This window comes from Pinus tabuliformis, chromosome 8 (assembly GCF_031772625.1).
Source record: "Pinus tabuliformis cultivar Carrire ecotype Pingquan chromosome 8, CPIR1, whole genome shotgun sequence".
Classification (NCBI taxonomy): Eukaryota; Viridiplantae; Streptophyta; class Pinopsida; order Pinales; family Pinaceae; genus Pinus; species Pinus tabuliformis.
In genome coordinates this window covers 812,924,073-812,935,725 of record NC_142294.1, presented here as the reverse complement: position 1 = coordinate 812,935,725, position 11,653 = coordinate 812,924,073, and positions in this window count along the sequence as shown.

Below are 11,653 nucleotides of genomic sequence, written 5' to 3'. Positions count from 1 at the left end.
AGATTCCGTGTGACAAATTGGCGACTCCGCTGGGGAATCCATTAATGAGAGAGTCTTTTCCTTTATATGAACTTTGCTTTGAGAAAATCATTTTTATTTTCTGGTTTTTGACTGTGAGAATTAGTATTTGGGTGGCTTAGCTTTAGATTTAGTTAGATTTGGTTTTTCTTCATTTTTCCAGAAGGACGCACCCTCTTAGTACTGCACAGTGCGTCTTTGGACGCGCTGTTGCCGTCTGCACAGAGCGGGGCCGCACCTGTGACAACGGGCTGCCTGCGTCTTCCTGTAAAACTTAAGAAAATTCCATTTTTGCTTTAAATTGCTTTTAGATTTTTTTTTTCCTTAGTGTTTTCTGCCCAGATCCTTTAGTACCCTGTCAAGAATTTTCACCTGAACTTGTTTTGTGAGCTTTGAGTGTTTTAGTGGTTTTCAACGAAGTTTAGACCTAGGGTTTGATTTTTGGAAAGGCTTTGTAGTGACTTTGATAGTAGAAAGTTGTCCAGCCTTAGATCTCTCTGGTTAGTCAACCTTCTTAGAAGTCTGGCCTGTCGTAAAGTCTCCTTTTGTGAGCAACTTGCCATTTGAGTTGTTTTGGGTCAAATTTCGAATTACTTGTTTATAAAGTATTGATTTCCATTTTACAAAAAGAACAAAAAGATTAGAGTTTTGTTTTGGCTAGTTTTTGATTCTGCAATAAGCTAGTCCTTGATTTGATTGTGATCAAGTAAAACACCTTAGAAATAATCATTGTTAGTTTTGGCCTCGTTAAGATTGCTTAGAGTAAATTTGCCTTTAGTTTGCTTATGAGTGCATTTTCATAGATTTTAAGAGTTGTTAAGATTGATTTTTGGTTACATTAGATTTACTTGCTTTATTAAAAGAAAAATACAAAAACATCTTCTTAAAAAGTCTTGTTTCAAGTAGCTTTTTGTTTTCGAAAGAAGAAAAGAGTTTTTTTCGTGCATGTAAAGAGAAGTTATGTTTTTATGCTTGGAAAAGAAAAACGAATTGTTTCTTTGATTGTCTTCAATTAAGAAGTTGCTTTTATAAAGATTGCATTCTCTCAACTTTTTAGTTAAGCAATTCATCGAAAAAGTAAAGTAGTGGATAAATCATTCTAGGTGCATTTTGTAGTGGTTTCGAGTCGAGTCAACACACCACTGGTTTCACTTCCATCACCTTTTGACTTAAGAAACAACCTTAAAAGTAACGCTTAAATTAAAATCAATCTAGTAATCTTTATTTTTCTAGGGCTCTGAAGCACCAACATAGCTTAGGCTAGGGTCTTGGAGTAGGTGAGTACTTAACTCTCCAAGACTACAAAACCAAACAGATAGTCTATCTTGAGTAGAACAAATCCAATTGTTTCAGTTACATTCTGGGAAAGCTCCTCTTAAAGGAGAAGCACGAGCTCGTGTCCGAACCAGTGAGGGGATCATTCCTCCCTCGTTGGGAACGACGCCAGGCAGTACGTATTACAAACGGTAAACCTCGGATTAACCATTGTCGAGGAGCCAGGGGTCACTTATCGGTAAACCTTGGATTGTTGTCAAGGAGCCGGTAAGGGGATTGGAGCTTGCTACTCTGCCCTTGCGTGCTGTCGGAGTTTAGACTGTTCCCCCAGGTGTAATTGTTGTGATTGGTAACCTTAGTGGCCATAATATCTAGGATTCTACCCAAGGTGACGGTGGAGGGAAGGTCCCACTGTACCTGGAGCAGACGTCGGTTATACTCACTTGGATTTTCTGGGGGGTTCGCTTCACTTCGAGACGGTTAAAGTGGAGGAACTTGGTCCAGTCTATTCATTAAGCAGGTTGCCGGGGTAACTGTTCCACCCACTATTTCTGTACTGAATCCTGCGAGGTTGGGCCTAATCACCAACTAGCGTTTTTGGTCCGGAAGACTACTGTTTGTGTGTGGTTTGACGCTCTAGATTATTTAGGCGTGTGCTTCAAATTTGATTGGTTCTTTAGAAGACTTTAGGTGGTTTGATTTGAAATTTTTTACTTTGTTTTCGTGTGTTGTAGTTAAAATCTTTAATTGTGGCGGAATTACCGAGACAGTCCCGTAGACTTCGGGGCAAGTCTCCTGAAGTTGTTTCTGTGGCCGAATTGTTGAGAAGATCCCGTAGACTTAGGGGATCCCCTCCTCGAGACGACCCAGGTAATTTAGAAGGGTTAAAAGTCCTTGTAACTCCTCCTAGTGGCAGTAGAGTAGGATCACCTGAAGAAGGAGAATTTTCCTTGGTAGTCCATCCAGATTACCAAAGTTTAGAAACAGGTTACAATCCCGAAGCTGTTACAGTTTCCGAGCTTGCTGGTAGTTTTTCATCTGCCAGTGAAACAGGCGAAGAACCTGAAATTTCAGAACCTGTTACTCCAACTCCTAGTGTTCCTGATTCACCAAGAATAGAAAGAATTATCACCGAAAATCTTCCTGTTGGATTAATTGCTATAGAAGAACTTGTTCCAGAGGAAGAAATAGGCGTTTCTGATTCTGAAGATCTAATTACCCTTGATCTAAGGGAGCGTGAATCCATCTTTTACAGTCCTCCTAGAAGTGAATCTTGGTACCTTGCATTAACCAATTTTTTAGACAACTCAGTAGGTTTTTCTACACCTCGTACTCCGGTTCCACCTAGAGGAATTCATTCTCCTGTAAATATGTCTGGTCAGTCATCTGTGTTTTCACAAAGTCCTGAATCATTTTTACATGGCGGTCCTTCTGTTCCTACTGGGTATCAATCACTTTCTGGTACCTTTGCGGGAGCATCTCCTCAACCCATTGATCATGGGTTATTAGTTGGAAACAGTGGTAATGTACCATTGAGTATAGGTGAAGTTTATATGATGTCAGGTTCAACTCCCATTAACCAACCTCAAGGTGGCCAATTACCGCCTGGGGGGCAACCTTCGTTAATGCCTGGGGGGCAACCTCAAGGGTATCAACCCCAAGGGTATCAACCCCAGCCTCAATATGTACCCCAAAGTCAACCTCAGTATCAATATCAACCTCAAGGATGGCAACCTCAAGGATGGCAACCCCAAGGGTATCAACCCCAAGGGTATCAACCTCAAGGATACCAACCTCAAGGTCAAGGTCAACCCCAGTATTCGTATTTACCTCAAGGTTATCAACCTACGGGTCAATACCCTGGTCAAGGTTATCAACCACCTCAAGGGCAATCATATGGGACTGCACCTTACAGTTATCAACCCTATCCTCAATACGGCTATGGATCTCAGTATCCTCAACCTGTTACGAGTCAATACCCTGGAATGTTAACATGGGATCCGTCACAGGGTCAACAGATGTCGCAACCAAGTATACAGTCGGTACCTCAAGCAGGACAACCTGCAGTTCCTGGTCCACCCCAGCAACCGCAACCTGTCCAGTCAAGTGTTCAGACCCCTGTAACTTCTGTAGTTACTCAGCCGCCAATTGCACCTGGTACTCCACCTCACACGGCTGCAGCAACTACCGCTTCATCTACCATGCTTACTTCTGGAGTATCGGCAGCTCCGGTTTCTACTGTCCCTGTAACCACTCCTCAGACATCTGTACCGTTGTCTGGACCCACGGTTCAAACCACAGTCCAGATGCCTGCAGGCCAACCTGGTACAAGTACGGTTGTTACTACTCAACCTCAATTTGTTCAACCTCCGTACCAGGGACAGTATCAACCTGGGCAAGCTGCCCAACAACCGGTTTACCAGTATCAACCGTATCCTGGGTACACTTATCAACCACCTCAACAACCCCAGTACGGTCCGGTTAATCCTGGTTTTCCAGGAGGATATAATATCCCAAATGCGACTCCTGTTCCTAGTTATCCTGGATATCCTCCTCCTGGGGCTGGTATTGTGACTCAGAGTTTTAGAGATCCTAACCGGCAGTTACCGTTTATTGCAACTTTAGATTTACCCGACTTGACGCGCCTAACGAACGATCCAATTCAATATCTTCCGTTCTGGCCGCCAATGCCAAATAAGTTGCCCAGCGATATACCCAAGTTCGAAGGTAAGTCTGGAGAGGATCCGTCTAATCACGTGATGACTTACCACCTCTGGTGTGCATCAAATTCCATCTCAGATGATTCCATCCGCTTACGTCTTTTCCAGCGTACACTCATTGGTCTCGCAGCCAAGTGGTACATTGAGTTACCACGGGCCTCTTTTTACAACTTTAGCCAGTTAGCTACCTCGTTCTTAACTCATTTTCAGTTACCAGTCAGATACGATAATGGTACAGAATTATTAACTTCGCTAAAACAATCGACATCCACGTACATTTCTGATCACATTCATGAGTGGAGACGTCGAAGGAGATTAGTGAAAGTTTTTATCCCGGACCAAATCTTAGCTGAATGGTTTGTCAAATCATTATTACCAAGAATTACTGAAGATGTAGCTAAGGCCGGAGTAGTTACTGAGGAGCAAGTCATTGCTCAGGCACAATACCTTGACTTAGTTTACACTCAGTCGGGTACGTTACACGAGAAAATTCCGGATCTTCCAAAGTCAAACCAAATCGCTGCTGCTCCTTCGGGATCTCATGCCGCTGATGGTATGATCGGTATCGTGACTACGAAGAGTAAGAAGAAGTCTTCCAAGACCTCCAATACTCCAATTATCACTTTGCCTGATTCTCCGACAGGAGAGTCTTCTCCTCCTGAACTTACCGCCGACATTCACGCTGTAGAGTCATCTACGGCCAAATCAAAAAACGGTGGAAAGAAGAAAGGAAAGAAGAAGGCTAAAGCAGACAAGGCTCCAAAGGAGAAAACGGAAAAGTCGGAAACCAATGACGAAAAGCGCAAACCTCGATATCCTTGTCTTATTTGTGAAGAAGATCATTTTACGAGAGACTGCCCTCATCGGGCCGAGGTAGTGAAAATAGTCAAAGGTTCTCCCACTCCTGCTGTGTTAAAAAATCCATTTCCAGAGCAGGAGAATAAGATGATAGGTTCTTCTTCGAATGCCAGTGAAGAACCCATTTTGATGATGTCTCATGTCAGGATTGCGACTCGATCGCAAGATTATGGTAGTAAGGCTCCTGTTGATGGTAAGGAAGCAGAATCTTCTCACTCTAACCCATCAACCTCAGCTCCTGGTTCCGATCCACTACAGATCGAAAAACCTAACCCAGACTTAGTGATTAAGCCGCCCGCCAAGGGTGTACTTCGAAGGTCTGCTTTCAATCCACATGCGAGAGCAGCCCAGAATTACAACATTGTTGAAGACTTAGCTGTTTCACCTTCAGCAATGTCGGCACTCGAAGTGCTGCAATCATGTCCAGCGCAACGAAAATTGCTTTTGTCGGCTATTGGAGCTGTCGATGTTCAGGACCCGAACCTAATGATCTTTGATCTAGAAAGTAGTACACCGCGTCTCCCCCATCAAATGGCTTTCCAAATTCCAGTGATAGTCAAAAACAGGCCTATTCATCGGACTGTGATTGATGAGGGAGCTTCTACGTGTATTATGTCGATTCAATGTTGGAGATCGCTTGGTTCTCCTTCGTTGAACCAATCCCCCACCATCCTTAAGGCCTTTGATGGCCGTGGGTTCCGTCCGTTTGGTATTCTACAAGAATTGCCTATAGGGGTCGAAGGTAAAACCGTTAGTCTGGATGTGGAAGTGGTTGATGCCCCTCTAGACTACAACCTTCTTTTGGGTCGAAGTTGGTCATATGCTATGACAGCGGTCGTTTCATCGGTCTTCAGAGTCATTAAGTTTCCACATAACGGTAAGATCGTGACTATTGATCAGCTGACATACTTTTCATCCGACCCAACCTCTTTAGAAACTATCCAGCATGTTGGTAAAACGACAATCCCTTATAGGGACATTGGTGTAGGTTTAGTTAAGGATTCCGGTTTACTGGGAACTTTTCCTCTCCCTCCACTCAATGCAGACCCTTCGTTTGCAACAATTCATATGATCACGTCAGAAAACATTATTTATGATGATCCTTGGTATGTTCCCTCTGACTCTGAGCTAGACTCACTCGGTGATGTTATGCCGTTGAGTCCGTATGAGATTGCTTATGAAGCTCTTATGTCTTTTACCGACTTTCATTCAACCGAAACCGACCAAATGAATGTGGTCAGTGAAGAGTCACTTTTCACCTCACCCTTAGAACGGATAACGTTTCCCGAAGAAGTGTCATCTGACGAACAACTTCGCGAAATCCTAAGTGTAGATGATCTACCATGGGAAGATCTCCATCACAGATCTTCGTTTTTACCTAAGGATGATGCATTTGAAAATGATTTTTCATCTATCTTTACCGCTGAATATGTCAAAGACGCTCAGGATCCAACGAAACATTCTGATTCAGAGCTGAATTTAGGGAATATTTCTCGTACTATTCCCATTGATATTTCAGTGAAGCCCGGAATCGAGGAGAACATTCATATAGGTGCCGCATGTACTGAAGAAGAAATCCAAACTTACAAGGCCCTATTCCAAGAATTCCGCGACGTGTTTGCCTGGTCTTACGAGGAAATGCCGGGAATTGATCCTGCCATTGTTGTTCATGAAATCAAAACCTACCCGGATGCTAAACCCATTCGGCAACGGTTGCGTCAGATTCACCCTCGAAAAGCGGCTGCGATTAAAGCAGAAGTCGAAAAGCTGTTGAAAGCAGGTTTCATTTATCCGATCCCGTTAACGGATTGGGTATCGAATATTGTTCCCGTCAATAAAAAACAAGGAACAATAAGAATCTGTATCGACTATAGGGATATCAATCGAGCTTGTCCAAAAGACAACTATCCTACGCCTTATATCGATCAAATTATTGATGATTGTGCCGGAAGTGAGATGTTTTCCTTCATGGATGGTTTCTCAGGCTATAATCAAATCAATATTCTACCTGCCGATCAACCAAAAACGGCATTCATTTGTCCATGGGGGACATTTGCTTACTGCAAATTACCTTTTGGGCTTAAGAACGCCGGTGCTACTTTTCAACGGGCAATGTCTTATGCATTTCATGACATCAAGCACATTGTGCAACCCTATCTCGATGATTTGCCTGCTCATTCTTTACAACGAGCTGATCACCTTGTCCACCTACGAGCAATCTTTATGAGGTGTAGGCATTATCGAATTCGGTTGAATCCCCACAAGTGTGTTTTCTGTATAGAAACAGGTCGATTGCTGGGATTTGTTGTTTCAAAAGCCGGCATTCGCGTCGATCCCTCGAAAGTCGAGGCTATCATCAAATTGCCTCCTCCTTCGAGTTTGCGCCAACTCCAAAGTTTGCAAGGGAAAGCGAACTTTTTACGCCGATTCATCCCAAACTACGCCGAGGTCACTAAAGGTTTTACACGGTTGTTGAAACAGAACGCACAATTCTTTTGGGACGAGATTGCCCAACAATCTTTTGATGCACTAAAACACGCGTTGACCCATGCACCGTTATTGCATCCTCCCAACTACAACCAGGACTACTTCTTATACCTCGCAGCTTCGCATTCCACCATTGGAATGGTGTTAGTTCAAGAAGATGAATTCAAAGCAGAGCATGTGATATATTATCTTAGTAGAACCTTAAATCCCACTGAGTTAAAATATTCGCATGTGGAGAAATTGGCCCTGGCAGCCGTTCAAGCTGTCCAGCGTTTTCGTCACTACATTCTTCTCCGCAAGACTACAGTTATTTCGGATTGCAACCCTATGATTTATATTTTGACAAAACAACTGCTAGGGGGCAAGTACTCTAAATGGATTGTTATCCTGCAAGAGTTCGACTTGGAGTTCGAGAAGTCCAAGTCTAAGAAATCTTTAGTTTTTGCGGAATTGATGTGTGATTTCCCGAGTGCTGACACAGAGACTGTGGCAGAGGAGTCCATTGTGGACGAATCTTTGTTTCTTATTAGCACTTTAGATCCGTGGTATGGGGATATAATCATCTATCTCCAAACCCAAACCTTTCGGCCTGAAGCTTCCAAGGAAGACCGTCGAAAAATTCGGTTTCGATCCCAGCAATACAGAATTATTGGAGATACACTTTATCGCCGGGGGGCAGACTTAGTTTTTCGACGTTGTTTAACTCACGAAGAGGCTGAGAGAGTTTTGAATGATTGTCACTCTGGAGCATGTGGCGGTCATATGTCTGGGTATGCCACAGCTCAGAAGGTGTTGCGCGCTGGCTATTTCTGGCCGTCTATGTTTAAAGATTGTATCCTTGCTGTCAGAACATGCCACAACTGTCAAGTGTTTGATCGAAAGATGCGCGCTCCACCTGCTCCTCTCCACCCTATAATTGCCGCTGGTCCATTCGCCAAATGGGGCATTGACTTTATTACTTGTAACCCTCACTCGGCCGGGGGGCATGCGTATATCATCCTCGCGGTTGATTATTTTACAAAATGGGCCGAGGCGATGCCTACATTCGACGCAAGCGGCAAGACAGCTGCAGTTTTCGTATTCAATCATATCATAACTAGGTTTGGTGTCCCACAAGCAATCATTACTGACCATGGGAGCCATTTTCGAAACGTCATGATGACTGAGCTTACAAGCCAGCTTGGTTTGCGCCACGATAGCTCTACTCCTTATTATCCGCAAGCCAACGGTTTGGTTGAGTCAATCAACAAAGTTCTAGTCATCATGATTCGACGGATCATTGGTATCCATCGAACGAATTGGCATAACATGTTATTTTCGGCGCTATGGGCATATCGAACTTCAGTGAAAAATTCAACAGGTTTCACCCCTTTCCAGCTAGTTTATGGCTTAGAAGCTGTGTTACCTATTGAATGCGAAATCCCATCACTTCAAATGGCTGTCGAATTACTTCCAGCTACTTCCGAAGAGGAGAAACGGTTATTATACTTGGCTAAATTAGATGAGACTCGACGTGACGCTACTTTAGCTATCGAGACTCACGCGAAACGAATGAAAGCTCAGTACGATAAAAATGTAACCCCTCGAAGTTTTTCGGAAGGAGACCTAGTACTATTATATGATCAAGCTAACGATAAGCTAGGTGCCGGAAAATTCGTTCCCATGTGGCATGGGCCCTACATTGTAAAGCGAAAGCTAGCAAAAGGGGCTTATGAGTTAGTTGATTTTGATGGGGACTCTTTGGGTAAACCCAGAAATGGACTTTACCTAAAGAGGTATTATGCTTAAAATGATGGGTATGGAGAAATTTTTAGATAGGTTAGATTTCCTTTCTAGCTAGCAAGTGTGTTAGTTTAGTCAGTGTGCTTAGCTTAGCAAGTGTGGTTTTTCGTCATTATTCTGGCTTATCTTGGTTTTACTCTTGATATTGTAGATGTCGACGCCTCTCCAAACATACATTGGATTTGCTGATGGTGCTTGTCGTAGTACACGGAATATCTCTTCCGCAGCTTGGGTTATCTATTCGCCCTCTGACGAGTTAGTTTCTATGCATGGGGTAAGCCTCGGTCAAACAACGAATAACATTGCAGAATACAGTGCAGTGGTTGAATTATTATCCGAATCTATTTCATTTGGAATTCGACGTTTGATAGTGAGGTTAGATTCTGAACTTGTTGTATTACAGCTTAATAGAGTTTATGCCATTAGAAATCCTGTGTTATTAAGGTTGTTTTTGAGAGTGCGTCTCTTGGAACGTGAATTTGATTACATTGAATATCAACATATTCCAAGGTCTTTGAATACATTAGCAGATGCAATTGCTTCTCGAATGTTGGACAGACATTTACGATAATCATGCAAGTAAATTTAAAAACATTTCATCACATATGTTAAACAAGATAAGCCGGTAATAGTGATATATATAGATAGAAGTGTGTCAAAAAATATATACATCGTCTTCGATCATAGGTTTAAAACACCTTATGATCGGCAAAATGATAGTACAAAAAGTCAAAAATGTCACATGTGACTACAAAAGTGACTAGTCAATCACTGGTGGTGCTCTCTGTACGACACCACTGCGCGGGCTACCTTACGCAAAAATCTCCTAAACGGTCCAGGGACCGCGACTACGAAGCGCTGAAGCCTGATAGGAATGTCGTCCATAGTAGTCTCAGGTATATCTGCCGTGAGACGCTCTAGATCATGCTCCAACTCAGCTAGTACTTCTGCTGTCGCATCCTGTGGGGCCGGTACCGGTGCAGCTGGATGTAGTCTATCATAAGGCCGGAGGTTGGCTGGACGCTGTGGACCAACATCTGCATTTTGAAAAAGTTTACTATTAGTTTTGAGACGATATATATAAAAAATACAAAAAATACATAACTAGAAAACTTGTGAAAATAAAAAGTACCTCTGTCGTCCCATTGTTCTCCCTGTGGAAGAACCATGTCCGGATCACCTCTGAAATCCATTCCGGCATACGGAAAGTCCTGTATCACAAAAAGCTGGCCCTCTAACCAGTCAAAATAACTATCTGAGAATCGAACTACTGTCGCGCCCTCGTCAGGATGCCGGGCCATCACCGCAACCCATCGTATCAGCTTTGGCTGCTGAGGACCCAAGATATCAACAGTGAGTTGCTGAGGGATCAGCATTGGAATTCTCTCCAAGGCAAAGCTCACGACTATAGGCCCATATCCAAAAGTCTTTAGTCGTCCGTTCTTTGCCTTGGTCAGTTGGCTCTTCATATGAGCCGACACAGCTTCACACCAGTTGAAAATGGTGCCTTGGTAACAGTCAATTGCCATCCGCATTTGGGATCCGGAAGCAATGTGTAAAGCGGCCGCGCCGCAAATTCTGGTAACCGTGAACGCTATGACTTTGAGTTCCGGCAGAGTGATGTGTTTTATCTCTATGCCTTTTGAATGGTGAGCCCCAGGTGTGCACCAATTCTCGCGGAGACTATCAAGGGATTGGCCACCCGGCCTAGTCCCCGCAAGACTGAGTTGCTCACCTCTGTTTGGCAAGCCAGTGAGAAAGTATACATCCGAGGGCTCTATCTCGAGCTGGTGCCCTCCTATGTAAAAGCATTGTTCTTGTACGTTCCATCGCTCAACCAGCCATTCCAAGAATCTTACCTGGCCCCTCATGCCCGGTATGGTCCAATATTTGTATAATCCGCATGCTCTTAGGGCATCCAGGGAAGGTTGATGATTTATTGCAGCTTCATCTTCCTCTACATGCTCTCTTTCTCTCCAGTCTAACATGATTAATGCCCTGCATATCAAAAATAGCAATTAGAAATTAATTTGGGAATTTTTGGTGGTTTTTTGAGAGAGTTGGGGTTTTGAAATGCGCGTTTCTCGGAGGACGCACCCCGGCTTTGTAGCACAGGGCGCCCGGACGCAGCTGGCCTGAAGGCGGGCTGCGTCTTCCGACCGTTTTCCCGTATGAGAAAAAGTCGGGGGACGCAGGTCACCCGAAGGGCACCTGCGTCCGCCGAGAGGCGCATTCCAAAACCAAAACCCCCCAAAAAATGAAACTAAAACCTAAAAATTGATTCTAAACGGATAGAAATGCAGAGTAGGATGTGTAAAATACCTGGATGAGACGGCGTTCGATTCCAACGGTCAGATTTTCCGCAGCGACCACGGGAAGTTTCTTGTCAAAAGCTCCTTTTTCAACCTCAACAGTGAAACGGTAAAAATGACATGGTAAAAGGTCTTTTTATAGGTTTTTTGGATGAATTAGTTCATTTTTTACCATGAAAAGATGTTTTTGAATGTATTTTT